Below are 16,917 nucleotides of genomic sequence, written 5' to 3'. Positions count from 1 at the left end.
CGGGGACGTGGCGGCGACGGGCCGGGCGGGGACGACGGGAGGACAGGGTGGGGCGCGGCGACGGGGCGCGGCGCGGCGACGGGGACGACGGGGACGGGGACGGCGACGGGGTCGGCGACGAGGGGCGGCGGCGACGGGGCAGAGGAGAAAGAAGCAGAGCGAGAGATGAGAAACTAACAAAATTTTTGAAGTGTTTTCTTATATAGAACAACCTTTAGCCACCAACCATTACTAAAGGTCTGTTTTGGCCAGGCCAAGCGGCGGGAACGGCACCCCTTTAGTACCGGGTGGTGGCTCCAACCGGTACTAAAGACCCCCCCTTTAGTACCGGTTGAGCCACCACCCGGTACTAAAGGGGGTGCGCTGGCGCAGGTGTGGTGCGAAATGTTTAGTCCCACCTCGCTAGCCGAGGGGCGTCCGCACTGGTTTATAAGCCCCAGTGCGGTAGCTCCCTCGAGCTCCTCTCCAAAGCAGGCCTACTGGGCCTGAATGTTTTGTGCTGCCCTGTGGGCCTACTGGGCCTTTGCAGGCCTGCATCCTGGCCCAACAACAGGTTGGGTCTCTAGTCGTATGCAGGCCGCTGTGGCGCAGTAGGTGGGCTTTTTTTTCTTATTTTTTTGCTTTATTTATTTTTGTTTTATTTATTTTTGAGTTGTTTTTTGCTGTATTTAGAGTTTCTTTGTGAATATTTTTGCTTTAGGTACAAAAAATTACAAACTTTCCATTAGTACCGGTAGTTTACAAATTTGAATAGTTTAAATTTTGAATTATTTGAAATTTGTGTGAATCACTAGTTTGTGAATAACTTAACTTTGAAAATAGATTTTTTAGTGATTCTTTTTTCTTATGTTCAATATCAGTGTGTTTTATCATTATATTCAATTTGGTAATGCTTAGGTTATTTAAAAAATGAAATGCCTTTGTAACGGATGAGTTTTCGTCCGAAACCCTGATACTTCGAAAGAGATTGTCCATTTTGTATACGAAGTGCATCCAGTTTTTGCAGTAACCCTCTCTACTTTTTTGCACATGCTATGTGGGTGAAATTATGATACCATGCCAACTTTCAACCTTTTCTGAGTTCATTTGAAATGCTTTTCAATTTCAAGGTCATTTAGCTGAAAAAATCAGTAAATGCATGAAAGAATTTGCTTGCACATAAAATTTCTTCGCGTTTCAAATGCCAAAACACATAACTAGCTACCCTAACTATTACAGAGATTCCCTCCTGGGTGTGAAACACAGAAGAAAGTGATGATAGTGAAGCCGATCACATCCCAGATCTTTGGGTGTGAAACTTTTTCTTCGCGTGTGTCCCTTTGCGCCGTAGGCATGGAAAATCTTCATCATTTAACTGGATGCTCGGGTCAATATTCACTATGAATCGACCAATTTCATCAAACTTTTCATAATCTGCTGACATGTCTGCCTTGTCATCCACTCCCATGATGTTTCTCTTCCCAGAAAGAACTATGTGCCGCTTTGGCTCATCGTACGATGCATTTGCTTCCTTATCTTTTCTTTTTCTCAGCTTGGTAGACATGTCCTTCACATAGAAAACCTGTGCCACATCATTGGCTAGGACGAATGGTTCGTCTTCATATGCAAGATTGTTGAGATCCACTATTGTCATTCCGTACTGCGGGTCTTCCGTTACCCCGCCTCGTGTCATATTGACCCATTTGCACCGAAACAAAGGGACCTTCAAACCACGTCGATAGTCAAGTTCCCATATGTCCTGTATATAACCATAATATGTTTCCTTTCTCGTCTTGGTTTCTGCATCAAAGCGGACACCACTGTTTTGGTTGGTGCTCTTCTTATCTTGGGCGATTGTGTAAAATGTATTACCATTTATCTCGTACCGTTTGAAAGTCATTATATTCGAAGGTGGTAACTGGGACAGCAAGTACAGGTCATCTTCAATAGAGGCGTCATGCATGGGACGTGTCTGCAACCAGCTGGCGAAACTCCTGGTTTATTCACGTGTAATCCAGTGATCAGACCGCTCTGGGTGTTTGGAGCGTAGCAAATTCTTGTGTTCATCCATATACGGAGCCACCAAGGCGGAATTCTATAGAACTGTGTAGTGTGCTTCAGTGAGAGAATGTCCGTCCATGCATATTATTTGTTCCCCTCCTAGCGTGCCTTTTCCATCCAGTCTGCCCTTATGCCGCGATTCAGGAACACCAATCGGCTTAAGGTCAGGAATAAAGTCAATACAAAACTAAATGACCTCCTCATTTCCATGGCCCTTGGAGATGCTTCCTTCTGGCCTAGCACGGTTATGAACATATTTCTTTAAGACTCCCATGAACCTCTCAAAGGGGAACATATTGTGTAGAAATACAGGACCCAAAACATTAATCTCTTCACATAGGTGAACAAGGACGTGCGTCATGATGTTGAAGAAGGATGGTGGGAACACCAACTCGAAACTGACAAGACATTGCACCAAATCATTCTCTAACCTTGGTATCATTTCTGGATCGATTACCTTCTGAGAGATTGCATTGAGGAATGCACATAGCTTCACAATGGCTAATCGAACGTTTTCTGGTAGAAGCCCCCTCAATGCAACCAGAAGCAGTTGCGTCATAATCACGTGGCAGTCATGAGACTTTAGGATCTAGAACTTTTTCTCTGCCATGTTTATTATTCCCTTTATATTCGACGAGAAGCCAGGCGGTACCTTAATACTGAGCAGGCATTCAAAGAAGATTTCCTTCTCTTCTTTGGTAAGAGCGTAGCTTGCATGACCTTGATGTATGCCGTCTTTTCCGTGCATACGTTGCTGGTTCTCCTGTGCCTCAGGTGTATCTTTTGTCTTCCCATACACGCCCAAGAAGCCAAGCAGGGTCACACAAAGATTCTTCAACACGTGAATCACGTCGATTGCGGAGCGGACCTCTAGGTCTTTCCAATAGGGCAGGTCCCAAAATATAGATTTCTTCTTCCACATGGGTGCGCGTCCGTCAGCGTCATTCGGAACAGGTTGTCCACCAAGACCCTTTCCAAAGACCACCTTCAAATCCTTGACCATATCATGTACATCAGCACCAGTACGGTGGTGAGGCTTTATCTGGTGATCCGCCTCACCTTTGAAATTCTTGCCTTTCTTTCCTACGGGATGCCTGCTCAGAAGAAATTGACGATGTCCCAGTTACACATTCTTCTTACAATTAGCCAAATATATACTATCGGTATCGTCCAAACAGTGCGTGCATGCGTGGTATCCCTTGTTTGTCTATCCTGAAAGGTTACTGAGAGCAGGCCAATCATTGATGGTCAGGAACAACAACGCCTTTAGGTCAAATTCTTCCCCCATGTGCTCATCCCATGCACGTACACCTGTTCCATTCCACAGTTGTAAGAGTTAGGTACACATCAATGTCGTTGCCGGGTTGCTTAGGGCCTTGGATGAGCACTGGCATCATAATGAACTTCCGCTTCATGCACAACCAAGGAGGAAGGTTATACAAACATAGAGTCACAGGCCAGGTGCTATGGTTGCTGCTCTGCTCCCCAAAAGGATTAATGCCATACGCGCTTAGACCAAACCATGCGTTCCTTGCGTCATCTGCAAACTCCTTCCCGTACTTTCTTTCGATTTTTCTCCACTGCGACCCATCAGCGGGTACTCTCAACTTTCCGTCTTTCTTGCGGTCTTCTCTGTGCCATCGCATCGCCTTGGCATGCTCTTTGTTTTGGAACAAACGTTTAAATCGTGGTATTATAGGAGCATACCACATCACCTTGGCAGGAATCTTCTTCCTGGGGCGCTCGCCCTCGACATCACCAGGGTCATCGCGGATGATCTTATAGCGCAATGCACCGCATACTGGGCAAGCGTTCAAATCCTCGTACTCACCGCGGTAGAGGATGCAATCATTAGGGCATGCATGTATCTTCTGCACCTCTAACCCTAGAGGGCAGACAACCTTCTTTGCTTCGTACGTACTCTCGGGCAATTCGTTGTCCTTTGGAAGCATATTCTTTATCATTACCAGCAACTTTCCAAATCCCTTGTCAGATACACCATTCTCTGCCTTCCATTGTAGCAATTCCAGTGTGGTTCCCAGCTTTTTCTTGTCACCTACGCAATTCGGGTACAACAATTTTTTGTGATCCTCTAACATGCGCTGCAACTTCTTCTTCTCCAAATCACTTGCGCAGTTTCTCTTTGCATCGGCAATGGCCCGACCTAGATCATCAACGGGCTCATCCGATGCCTCTTCTTCAGCTTCTTCCTGCATTGCCGGCTCAGCTTCTTCCCGCATTACTGGCTCAGCTTCTTACCTCATTGTTGTATCATCGTATTCATGGAACCCATGGCCAGGATAGCTGTCGCCGTCCTCTTCTTCTTCATTGTCTTCCATCATAACCCCTCTTTCTCCATGCTTGGTCCAAACATTATAGTGGGGCATGAAACCGGACTCAAACAGGTGGACGTGAATGGTTCTTGACGTAGAGTAATTGTGACCATTCTTACAACCAGCACATGGACAAGGCATAAAACCATCCGCCCGCTTGTTTGCCTCAGCCGTAAGCAGAAAAGTACGCACGCCATTAATGAACTCGGGAGAGCATTGGTCATCGTACATCCATTGCCGGCTCATCTTCAATACACAACACCGAAAACACCAAATTAATACAACACATAAAGTTCATACATAAAGATCATCCAACACTTAAATGCAACAAACAAATAACTCTCTAGCTAAAGAATTTAAATGCAACAACAAATGCGATCAAGATCGCAACTAAGGTAACAATTGATCCAACAGCATAATGATACCAAGCCTCACTATGAATGGCATATTTTCTAATCTTTCTAATCTTCAAGCGCATTTTCTCCATCTTAATCTTGTGATCATCGACGACATCGGAAACATGCAACTCCAATTCCATCTTCTCCCCCTCAATTCTTTTCAATTTTTCCTTCAAATCCTCGTTTTCTCTTTCAACTAAATTTAACCTCTCGACAATAGGGTCGGTTGGAATTTCCGGTTCAACTACCTCCTACATACAAATATCTATGTCAACTTGATGGGCATAATTTGTCATAAACACGAAATGCAATGAATAGTTTTAAAAGAGAATATACCACATCTGAATCATAACCCGGACGAGGGCCGACGGGGACGGATATCAAAACCATGGCACTATGTATAACAAACAACGTATGGGTAAGATAATTATACGAGTAACTATATATCCAAATCACACAAACATCAATTTTTTATATAAAACTTCATGAACAAGAGGCTCACCACAAGGTGGTGCCGGCGACGGGACGTTGCGAGCGATCGACGGTGGTTACAACGGAGATTTAGAAGGTACTAAGTAAACCATAACTACATATGCAAACTAAGTGTTATTTTGACCTCAAATTGCATATAAATCAAATACTAGCACATATATATAATTCCTCCCAAATTACTAAACTCAAAAATCAATCACTATGTAAAGCATTGCACGAGCTAATCTAGCAATGAGAGATGAAAGGACAAAGTTGCTAATCTTTGTGATCATTTGAATGGATGGGGGCCTTCAAATCTTGACAAATTTTGGGCAAAATGTGTGATGGGCTTGAGAGGAAGAGGGAAAAGAACAAAGAGGAGAGGGGAAAGGGGAAGAACAGAGCGAGCTCGGGTGGACGAAGGGTCTATGTAGGACGACCTTTAGTACCGGTTCGTGATACGACCCGGTACTAAAGGTGCTGGAGGGGCCCCGGACTGACAACACCCTGCCACCACTCACTTTAGTACCGGTTCGTGGCACGAACCGGTGCTAAAGGTTCGCCACGAACCGGTACTAATGAGAGTGGCCGGCTAGCCGTTGGAACTGGCACTAATGCACACATTAGTGCCGGCTCAAATTCAAACCGGCACTAATGTGCTTCACATTTGACCCTTTTTCTACTAGTGCTGGTGGCCCTCTGATGTCTTTCTTTGGCTATATGGAGTCTTTCGTCTAGGAAAAAAAATCATAAGCAAGCTTTCGGGACGAAACTCCGCCGCCACGAGGCGGAACCTTGGCGGAACCAATCTAGGGCTTCGACGGAGCTGTACTGCCGGGGAAACTTCCCTCCGGGAGGGGGAAATCATCACCATCATCATCACCAACGATCCTCTCATAGGGAGGGGTCAATCTCCATCAACATCTTCACCAGCACCATCTCATCTCAAACCCTAATTCATCTCTTGTATCCAATCTTTGTATCCAAACCTCAGATTGGTACCTGTGGGTTGCTAGTAGTGTTGATTACTCCTTGTAGTTGATGCTAGTTGGTTTACTTCGTGGAAGATCATATGTTCAGATCCATTATGCATATTAATACCCCTCTGATTAGGAACATGAATATGCTTTGTGAGTAGTTACGTTTGTTCCTGAGGACATGGGAGAAGTCTTGCTATAAGTAGTCATGTGAATTTGGTATTCGTTCGATATTTTGATGAGATGTATGTTGTCTTTCCTCTAGTGGTGTCATGTGAACATCGACTACATGACACTTCACCATTGTTTGGCCCTAGAGGAAGGCATTGGGAAGTAATAAGTAGATGATGGGTTGCTCGAGTGACAGAAGCTTAAACCCTAGTTTATGCGTTGCTTCGTAAGGGGCTGATTTGGATCCATATGTTTCATGCTATGGTTAGGTTTACCTTAATACTTATGTTGTTGTTGCGGATGCTTGCAATAGGGGTTAATCATAAGTGGGATGCTTGTCCAAGGAAGGACAGTACCCAAGCACCGGTCCATCCACATATCAAATTATCAAAGTACCAAACACGAATCATATGAACGTGATGAAAACTAGCTTGACGATAATTCGCATGTGTCCTCGGGAGCGCTTTCCTTTATATAAGAGTTTGTCCAGGCTTGTCCTTTGCTACAAAATGTATTGGGCCATCTTGCTGCACCTTATTTACTTTTACTATTTGTTACCCGTTACCAATTACCTTATCACAAAACTATCTGTTTCCGATAATTTCAGTACTAGCAGAAAATACCTTGCTGAAAACCGCTTATCATTTCCTTCTGCTCCTCGTTGGGTTCGACACTCTTACTTATCGAAAAGGCTACCATAGATCCCCTACACTTGTGGGTCATTGTCGGTGTCAAAACCGGCGGATCTCGGGTAGGGGGTCCCGAACTATGCGTCTAAGGCGGATGGTAACAGGAGGTGGGGGACACAATGTTTACCCAGGTTCGGGCCCTCTCGATGGAGGTAATACCCTACTTCCTGCTTGATTGATCTTGATGATATGAGTATTACAAGAGTTGATCTACCACGAGATTGTAGAGGCTAAACCCTAGAAGCTAGCCTATGATTATGATTGTTGTCGTCCTATGGACTAAACCCTCCAGTTTATATAGACACCGGAGGGGGCTAGGGTTACACGGAGTCGGTTACAAGGGAGGAGATCTACATATCCGAATCACCAAGCTTGCCTTCCACGCCAAGGAGAGTCCCACCCGGACACGGGACGAAGTCTTCAATCTTGTATCTTCATAGTCCAATAGTCCGGCCAAAGGATATAGTCTGGATGTCCGGGGACCTCCTAATCCAGGACTCCCTCAGTAGGCCTTGAACCTGGCTTCAATGATGATGAGTCCGGCGCCCAGATTGTCTTCTGCATTGCAAGGCGGGTTCTTCTCCAAATTCTGAATACCTGTCGAGTAGTGTCCGGCTTCCCATGAATGTTGCACTCCTTGGCTTCTCCGCCTAATAATGGCTATCCTCCACGTGTTAAGCGAATGCGAGAAGTCGGGGCATTTTTACACTTTCCACCCTAACCATGTGAGTAAATCGTCTATTTAAAGAGATGGGGATCCTCAGATCCAGATCACACCATCCTCCCACGGCGAGTATCCATCGGAGCGTGCCCGGAAAAAGTCCATCCCATCATGGCCGGCCATCGCAGCTCCTCCTCTCGCTCCCGTAGCCCAAGCCAAGCGATTGGAAGAAGTGTTCCGTCCCCCACAACCAATTAGTAGAGTTACAGACCTAGGGGTTTCTCCCTCCAGCGTATATGGTCCCCGTTCGAGCCGGACTTGCCACTTACAACGACGGGGAACAAGCGGAGAGCTTTCCCAACCCTTCCATGGGGGAGCGGGCATGCCTTGTCCCTTACTTACTAAGGGGGCTCGGATTTCCAATCCATCCGTTCCTCTGCAGGCTCCTGGAGTTCTACGGCCTCCAGCTGCATAACTTTACTCCCGCCTCCATATTACACATCGCTGGCAACGTCGCCTTTTGTGAGATGTTTTTGGGCTGCGAAGCTCATTTCGAGCTATGGAAGAGGCTATTCTTCCTCGTGCCCCATACACAGGAGGGGTCACTATATCAAGTGGGCGGAGCCGAGATATGGCGCATCACCGGGACCGGATACCTGTCCGGTACTCCGAACAAGACATCCGAAGACTGGCTTTCAGAGTGGTTTTATATGGAGGACGCCCCCTTCTGGATCCTATTCGGATGGGCCTTCCTAAGTTCAATAACGCCCCTCTGAAGAAACGCCACAGTTGGCGCCCTTGGGACCCCTAGAAGGAAGATAACAGAGAGGTCCTTTACCTGATGGGCCGGATAAAAACGCTAGCCAAATCAGGATTGACAATAATCGAGGTTATGTCAATATGTATAATGCGGGGGGTGCAGCCACTCCAATATCGGGGACAACCCATGTGGCACTTCAATGGAGAAGACGATGCCACCCGCTGCGGTCGTAAGGGACCGGACTCCGCCGCTGCTCTAGCGAAAATACTATCCGGTCTATATAAAGGAGAGGAAGAGGAGTTCATCTGCATTAAGCCACGGGATGGATTATCCATGTACAACCCCCAAACTGGGTGAGCTGGTACTTTCTACTCCAGACCTTCCTGCATTCTTCGTCATAAGTATTTACGTTTCTATTTCATAGCAGGAACTGTGAAAAGCTGTGAGGGAGGTCCATAGCCCGCCTCCACAACCAGAGGACCCTGACCGAGCCCTCGACCCCAGACTCGAAGAAGATCCAGACACATTTGTGGAGCTCATCGACATGACGTTCTATCAGTTAAGCTGTAACGGTGCCTTGGTGGCCATCATAGCCGATTATCCTGGACTGCTCCCTGCATCGCATGTAAGTAAAACCGAAGTCCCAACTTCCGAGAAGGATTCCCCTTTTTTCTCACTTCACCTACCACACACATATGGTGTCTTACAGGGAAAGCCCTCAAGACGCCATGCCGAACCCGCAGTGACTCACCAACAAGGAGCACTGTTGCCGGGTAGGCTTAAAAGGAAGGCGGTCAGGACTGAGACGTCGTCGCAGAGGTATGAAAAAGAACCCCGCTCCGTGGTTGTCGTCTTTTAAAATATAATAACGTCCATGGTTCCTGGAAGAAAAAATGCTCGCCGGACCATATTCGGAGAGCCTATTGGCCAAGCTTCCACCAGCCGGGCTCCAGAGCCGAACTTAGAGGCAGATGCTAACGTGGGGACAACACCGGATGTTCCTCCTACAGAGGATGCGGATAGGCTGTCCGCTACGAATTCCGAAGTGGAGAGTGCCATGAATCACAGGCGTCGCCGGGCCGTACTCCGCGACGCTTGTTTCTCTCAAGAGGCGTTCGATGCCTTCAACTCAGGAGACACGTACATCCGAGCTGCTCAAAATGGTCTTGCCCGAGCCACGGACCAGTATGTGAAGGATATACGGGTAAGAAAATCTAATAATTATGTATATCAGTAGCCCCTGAGACTTGAAACAGTTGGCACAACTAATTTAAGGATCATTGTTTGCATAGGTTCTTACGAAGAAGAATACCCAATTGTCTCAAGAGCCGGAGGAGTGCAAAGCCCAGCTACGAGCCACAGTTACCGCAATGAAGGAGTCCAAGAAGGCCCCATCTGGTAACACTTGTTTCTATCTAAAAGAATGACATGTACCAGTTAGTATTCGGCATGCATGCAAATCTAACAATAGATTCTGCAGATGATCCCGGAGTGAATCCGGAGGTCATGCGAGGGGATGAGCAACATGCTCAACGACAGCTAAAGGCTGGCGAGCACGTGCTTACACAGGTTAGGCGGGAGAGAAATGATCTCCAAGATGCCAATACCCGGCTGGGCGTTGAACTGAACGATGTTCGGGCCCAGCTTGCTGACTCTGTAAAGGAGAATAAGAGGCTTCGACGCGGCATTTTTAGTAAGTGCTTGAACGAACTTCTATAGAGTTCGGCAAAGAAACCGGTTAACAGAGTTATATCTGTAGGTATGCTGACGGTCGTCCCGCAGAGGAGATGCCCGGGTCTGCGGGTGATCTTCTGCCAGAGCTCTCACAACTGCACAAACAAGTTCGGCAGGTGATGCAGGGCATTGCCCAAGCCTTGTGGCCATCCGCCTCCCTGCCAAGAGGCATGGGGGAGCTTGTAGAGATGCTCAAGGGAGCGCGGCGGCGCTTCCGATTATGGAAGATATCAGCCTGACGACAAGGTGCAAGGGAAGCCTGGGCCATGGTGAAGACACGATATACCAATGCTGACCCGAACCACATGGCCAAGGTCGGACCTATGGGGTCTGATGGGAAAGAGATCCCCGTCAGTTTGGTGTATGACCAGGTGAAATTAGCCGCAAAGTATTCCCAACAGGATTGTAGGCTAGACAGCCTGTTGGATGGTATAGAAGAAGAGTTTAGTCAGTCTAAGTGACTATGTACTTCAAGTGACATATATTGTCCCTAGCCGGATTGTAAATCATTTGTCATGGCGGACCTTTTCGCTTCGACCTCCAGACCCGACAGTCCGGAGTGTATCCGAATACCTGCTCAGTTATGTAAAAACTGGGGTACACGTGGAAACCATGCGTATGGGTCATAAGTGCTGGAACAGACAAGTACCCAACTAGCTATGTTATATTACATGGATAGTAAGAAACATCTTCCAGGGAGAATAGTTCTGTTAAGGGTTCCTTTCCCTGGGTACGCATGCATTAATGTGGATGGCCGAACTGTGAAAAGAGACGCAGGATATAAACATCTGGGGGCATGTATTACAATAAATAAAAGTCATCTTTTGTTCACCGACTGAGGGAGTCCTAGATTAGGGGGTGTCCGAATGGCCGGACTATACCTTCGACCGGACTCCTGGACTATGAAGATACAAGATTGAAGACTTCGTCCCGTGTCCGGAAGGGACTTTCCTTGGCGTGGAAGGCAAGCTTGGCGATACGGATATGTAGATCTCCTACCATTGTAACCGACTCTGTGTAACCCTAGCCCTCCCCGGTGTCTATATAAACCGGAGAGTTTTAGTCCGTAGGACGAACAACAATCATACCATAGGCTAGCTTTTAGGGTTTAGCCTCTCTGATCTCGTGGTAGATCTACTCTTGTACTACCCATATCATCAATATTAATCAAGCAGGACGTAGGGTTTTACCTCCATCAAGAGGGCCCGAACTTGGGTAAAACATAATGTCCCCTGCCTCCTGTTACCATCCGGCCTAGACGCACAGTTCGGGACCCCCTACCCAAGATCCGCCGGTTTTGACACCGACATTGGTGCTTTCATTGAGAGTTCCTCTGTGTCGTCACTTTTAGGCCCGATGGCTTCTCTGATCATCAACAGCGATGCGATCCAGGGTGAGACTTTTCTCCCCGGACAGATCTTCGTATTCGGCGGCTTTGCACTGCGGGCCAATTCGCTTGGTCATCTGGAGCAGATCGAAAGCTACGCCCTTGGCCACTAGGTCAGATTTGGAAGTTTGAACTACACGGCTGACATCCGCGGAGACTTGATCTTAGATGGATTCGAGCCACAGCCGAGCGCGCCGCACTGTCACGATGGGCATGATTTAGCTCTGCCGCCGAACAGTGCCCTGGAGGCCGCACCTGTGTCCGCTCCGACCCCTAGCTCAGAGCCGATCACACCAACCGAAGATGGGTGGTTAGACACCGCCTCGAGGGCTGCAATCTCTACGGCGATCGAGCCGAACACCAGCCCTATTCTCTGCGAAGCCCGTGACTCCAAGGAGCCGGACTGCTCTCCAGACTCCGAGCCCTCCGCGCCCCGACCGATCGAACCCGATTAGGCGCCGATCATGGAGTTCATCGCCGCAGACATCTTTCAGCACTCGCCCTTCAGCGATATTCTGAATTCACTAAAGTCTCTCTCTTTATCAGGAGAGCCCTGGTCGGACTATGGTCAACAAGGTTGGGATGCGGATGATGAAGAAATTCAAAGCCCACCCACCATCCACTTCGTAGCCACTGTCGATGATTTAACCGACATGCTTGACTTCGGCTCTAAAGACATCGACGGTATGGACGCTGATGTAGGAGACGATCAAGAACCAGCGCCTATAGGGCACTGGAAAGCCACCTCGTCGTATGATATATACATGGTGGACACCCCAAAAGAAGGCAATGGCGATGGAACAGTGGAGGATGACCCCTCCAAGAAGCAGCCTAAGCGCCGGCGTCAGCGGTGCCGCTCTAAATCCCGCCAAAACAAAAACGGTGATTCCGGCACGGGGGATAATAACACCCCGGACAGTGCCGAAGACAACCACCTCCAGCAAGATTCAGCACAGGAGGATAGAGAAGCCAGCCCTCATGAGAGAGCGGCAGACAGAGAGGTCGAGGACGATAATTATATGCCTCCCTCCGAAGACGAGGCAAGCCTCGACGACAAAGAATTTGTCGTGCCGGAGGATCCCGTCGAACAAGAGCGTTTCAAACGCAGGCTTATGGCCACGGCGAGCAGCCTCAAGAAAAAACAGCAACAACTTAGAGCTGATCAAGATTTGCTAGCCGACAGATGGACTGAAGTCCTTGCGGCTGAAGAGTATGAACTCGAACGCCCCTCCAAGAGCTACCCAAAGCGCAGGTTGCTACCCCAATTAGAGGAGGAAGCACCTAAACTTACATCACCAGCACATGATGCGGCCGACCGGCCACCCCGTGGTCGCGACAGAGAGGCCTCTCGGCCCTCCACTCAAGCCGCACCCCGGCGCCGCTCAAAAACTACCAAGGCATGGGAAAATGCGCCAGACCTGCGAGATATATTGGAGGATAAGGCAAGGCAAAACAAGATCGATCTACGGATCACGTGGGCGCCCCATGGCATGAGACAGTAGTCGTCACGCCGGATACAGTAAATCCGGCCGGGCTGAACACAGTAGACAAAGCTCATTTGAGCTGCGTCGTGATGTAGCCCAATACAGAGGCGCCGCACATCCACTATGCTTCATAGATGAAGTAATGGACCCGAGGGTTTCAAACCCGTGAACATCGAATCATACGATGGCACAACAGATCCTGCGGTATGGATCGAGGAATATCTCCTTCATATCCACATGGCCCGCGGTGATGACCTACACGCCATCAAATACCTCCCACTCAAGCTTAAAGGACCAGCTCGGCATTGGCTTAACAGCTTGCCAGCAGAATCAATTGGTTGTTGGGAGGACCTGGAAGCCGCATTCCTCGACAATTTCCAGGGCACTTATGTGGGACCACCAGACGCCGATGACCTAAGCCACATAATTCAGCAGCCAGAGGAATCGGCCAGACAATTCTGGACACGGTTCCTAACCAAGCAAAATCAAATCGTTGACTGTCCGGACACAGAGGCCCTAGCAGCCTTCAAGCATAACATCCGCGACGAGTGGCTTGCACGGCACCTATGACAGGAAAAGCCGAAATCTATGGCAGCCCTCACGACACTTATGACCCGCTTTTGCGCGGGAAAAGACAACTGGCTAGCTCGCATCAATAACATGACCAAGAGCCCTGGTAATTCGGATACCAAGGACAGCAGTGGCAGGTCGCGTCGCAACAAGCAAAAGCGCCGCATTAACGGCGATGATGCTGAGGACACGACAGTTAATGCCGGATTCAGAGGCTCTAAACCCGGTCAGCGGAAAAAGCCATTCAAAAGAAATACTCCGGGCCCGTCCAGTTTGGACCGAATACTCGACCGCTCATGCCAGATACATGGCACCCCCGAAAAACCAGCCAATCACACCAACAGGGATTGTTGGGTGTTCAAGCAGGCAGGCAAGTTAAATGCCGAAAGCAGAGACAAGGGGCTGCATAGCGATGACGAGGAGGAGCCCCAGCCGTCGAACAATAGTGGACAGAAAGGTTTTCCCCCACAAGTGAAGACGGTGAACATGATATACGCAACCCACGTCCCCTAGAGGGAGCGGAAGCGTGTGCTAAGGAACGTATACGTGATGGAGCCACTCGCCCCAAAGTTCAACCCATGGTCTTCCTGCCCGATCACTTTTGATCGAAGGGACCACCCCACTAGCATCCATCATGGCGGATTCGCCGCATAGGTTCTAGACCCAATTATTGACGGATTTCACCTCACTAGAGTCCTTATGGACGGCAGTAGCAGCCTAAACCTGCTTTATCAGGATACAATGCGGAAAATGGGCATCGATCCCTCGAGGATTAAACCCACCAGAACGACCTTTAAAGGCGTCATACCAGGTGTAGAAGCCAACTGTACAGGCTCATTTACACTTGAAGTGGTCTTCGGATCTCCGGATAATTTCCGAAGCGAGGAGTTAATCTTCGACATAGTCCCGTTCCGTAGTGGCTATCACGCACTGCTCGGGCGAACCGCATTTGCCAAGTTCAATGCGGTGCCGCAATATGCATACCTCAAGCTCAAGATGTCAGGCCCTCGAGGCATCATCACGGTCAATGGAAACACCAAACGCTCTCTCCGAATGGAGGAGCATACGGCGGCTATCGCAGCGGAAGTACAAAGTAGCCTCTCAAGGCAATTCTCCAGTCCGGCCATTAAACGTCCGGACACCGTCAAGCACGCCCGGAGTAACCTACAACAAGACCGCCTGGCACGTTCCGAGCAAGTGTAGCAATGCGGCCCCAACCCCAGCCCTCGCGAACTTGCGAAACCAGTGTTGCGCGTACATAACTACGCTATAGAAATACCATGGGCACAGGGGGAGGGGCACCATCACGGCACGCCTGAAACGCGGCTTAAACCGCACTAGGGGCTGCTGATTTCTTAAATTTTCTCTTATTTTCAGGACTCCATTCTTCGGAAGGCTTGTCCGGCAGTACAATTGCCGCACAAACGATACAACCAGGGAAGTAGAAAGCTACGCCGCACTATGGAACTCTAAGGTGGTCTCTATAACGAGTAGTATACCTATTTCGCATAACATTCCGTAGCTCGCCCCTGGAATGGACATATTTGATAGTCCCATCTTTTGCTTATTGCACTATTTGTATCATTCTGCTTTGATCGCAGCTTTTTTAAATAAACAATGCATAGCTCCTGTCTGTTATTGCATTACCTTTCTTTACGAATATATGTTCATTAATGACATATTGCACCCGTACACTTTGGTACATCCAATACGCCAGGGGCTTATGTACCCCACAATACGGTGTGAGAAGTCCGAACACTTTCACAAGTGCGGCACACCGAACTTATAGCACTATATGCATCGGCTCCGAATCATGTCTTGGGTCAATAGTTGGGTTTACCCGGCTCCTATGTTTTGGTACCTTACGTTCCGTTATATCGGCTAAGGTAGCACTAGGAGAACTACTGCGATTGTGCCCCAGTTGAGCTGGGCTAAGCACCTCAGTAGAGAAAGCTAAAACTGACCGTCATGATGAGGCGAGAGCTGCTCGCTGTTCGAGAGGTTTTCGAGTCCCTAAAGATTTATGCCGCTTAGAGCGAGGAGTTGGCTTTGTCCGGCCTAGGCGTGGATAGCGCCCCAAACTCAGTCTTCCGAACACTAGGGGCTTCGCTGAAATTTAAAATTATAGAATTCTATGGCTAAGTGAGAGTGTTCAAGCATTATAGTCCGACTGCCTTGTTCGTTGTGTTGAGCGCCTCCCTCGAAGGACCCAAGAATGGGAAAAAGAGCGCTCATGTTTATCCCGAACACCCCAACACTCGTGGCATGGGGGCAGAAGCCGACGACTCACCATCTCTCAAATTTGATAAACGGCCGCACAGAAGGTAATATTTTAAATTCAAAAGCGTTGCTTAGCGCATATGAACAAGTTTTCAGCGTACAGGATCACAAATGCGAGTTTACTCAAAAACTACATCTTTGGAGCATTCATCCGCTATAAGGCGGGCACCCTTCAGGACGCCCTCATAATACGCTTCCGGGACGCGATGCTCCTTGCCCGGCGGCGGCCCGTCCTTCACCAGCTTCTCCGCATCCATCTTGCCCCGGTGCACTTTAGCACGGGCAAGCGCCCTACGGGCACCTTCGATGCAGACGGAGCGCTTGATTAATTCAAGCCGTGGACAGGCATCCACCAGCCGGCTCACCAGCCCGAAGTAGCTCCTAGGCAGAGCCTCTCTAGGCCACAGCCAAACTATGAAGCCCTTTATGGCCTGTTCGGCAACCTTATGGAGCTCGACCATTTGCTTCAGCTGGTCGCTCAAAGGCACCAGGTGTCCGGCCTCAGCATACTGAGACCAGAACACCTTCTCCGTCGAGCTCCCCTCTTCGGCTCGGTAGTAGGCGGCGGCATCCGACGCACCGCGGGGCAAATCTGCGAACGCTCCTAGAGAGCTCCAGACTCGGGTAAGTAATAAGTAATTCACTTTCACGTGCTTGCTTTGCATAATGAATGCCTTACCCGCCGCTATCTTCTTCCTCGAGTCAATTTCTTTGAGGGCTTTCTGGGCTTCAGCCTTTGCAGACTTCGTGCTTTTGAGGGCTGCCGCAAGCTCGGACGCTCGCGTCTTTGAGTCAAGCTCCAAACTCTCGTGTTTTTTCACGAGAGCCTGGAGCTCTTTCTGCACCTCCTCCATCCCGCGCCTCCTGCTTCTCTCTCTCTCTTCGTGCGCTCCACGACCGCCCTGTTTTCGGCCTCGGATAGCGCTTGCTTAAGGGTTGCCAGCTCGGTCGTGGCCCCTATA

Source organism: Triticum dicoccoides, chromosome 6A (assembly GCF_002162155.2).
Source record: "Triticum dicoccoides isolate Atlit2015 ecotype Zavitan chromosome 6A, WEW_v2.0, whole genome shotgun sequence".
NCBI lineage: Eukaryota > Viridiplantae > Streptophyta > Magnoliopsida > Poales > Poaceae > Triticum > Triticum dicoccoides.
The sequence above is the reverse complement of the archived record's forward strand: the minus strand, read 5'-3'. Positions refer to the sequence as shown.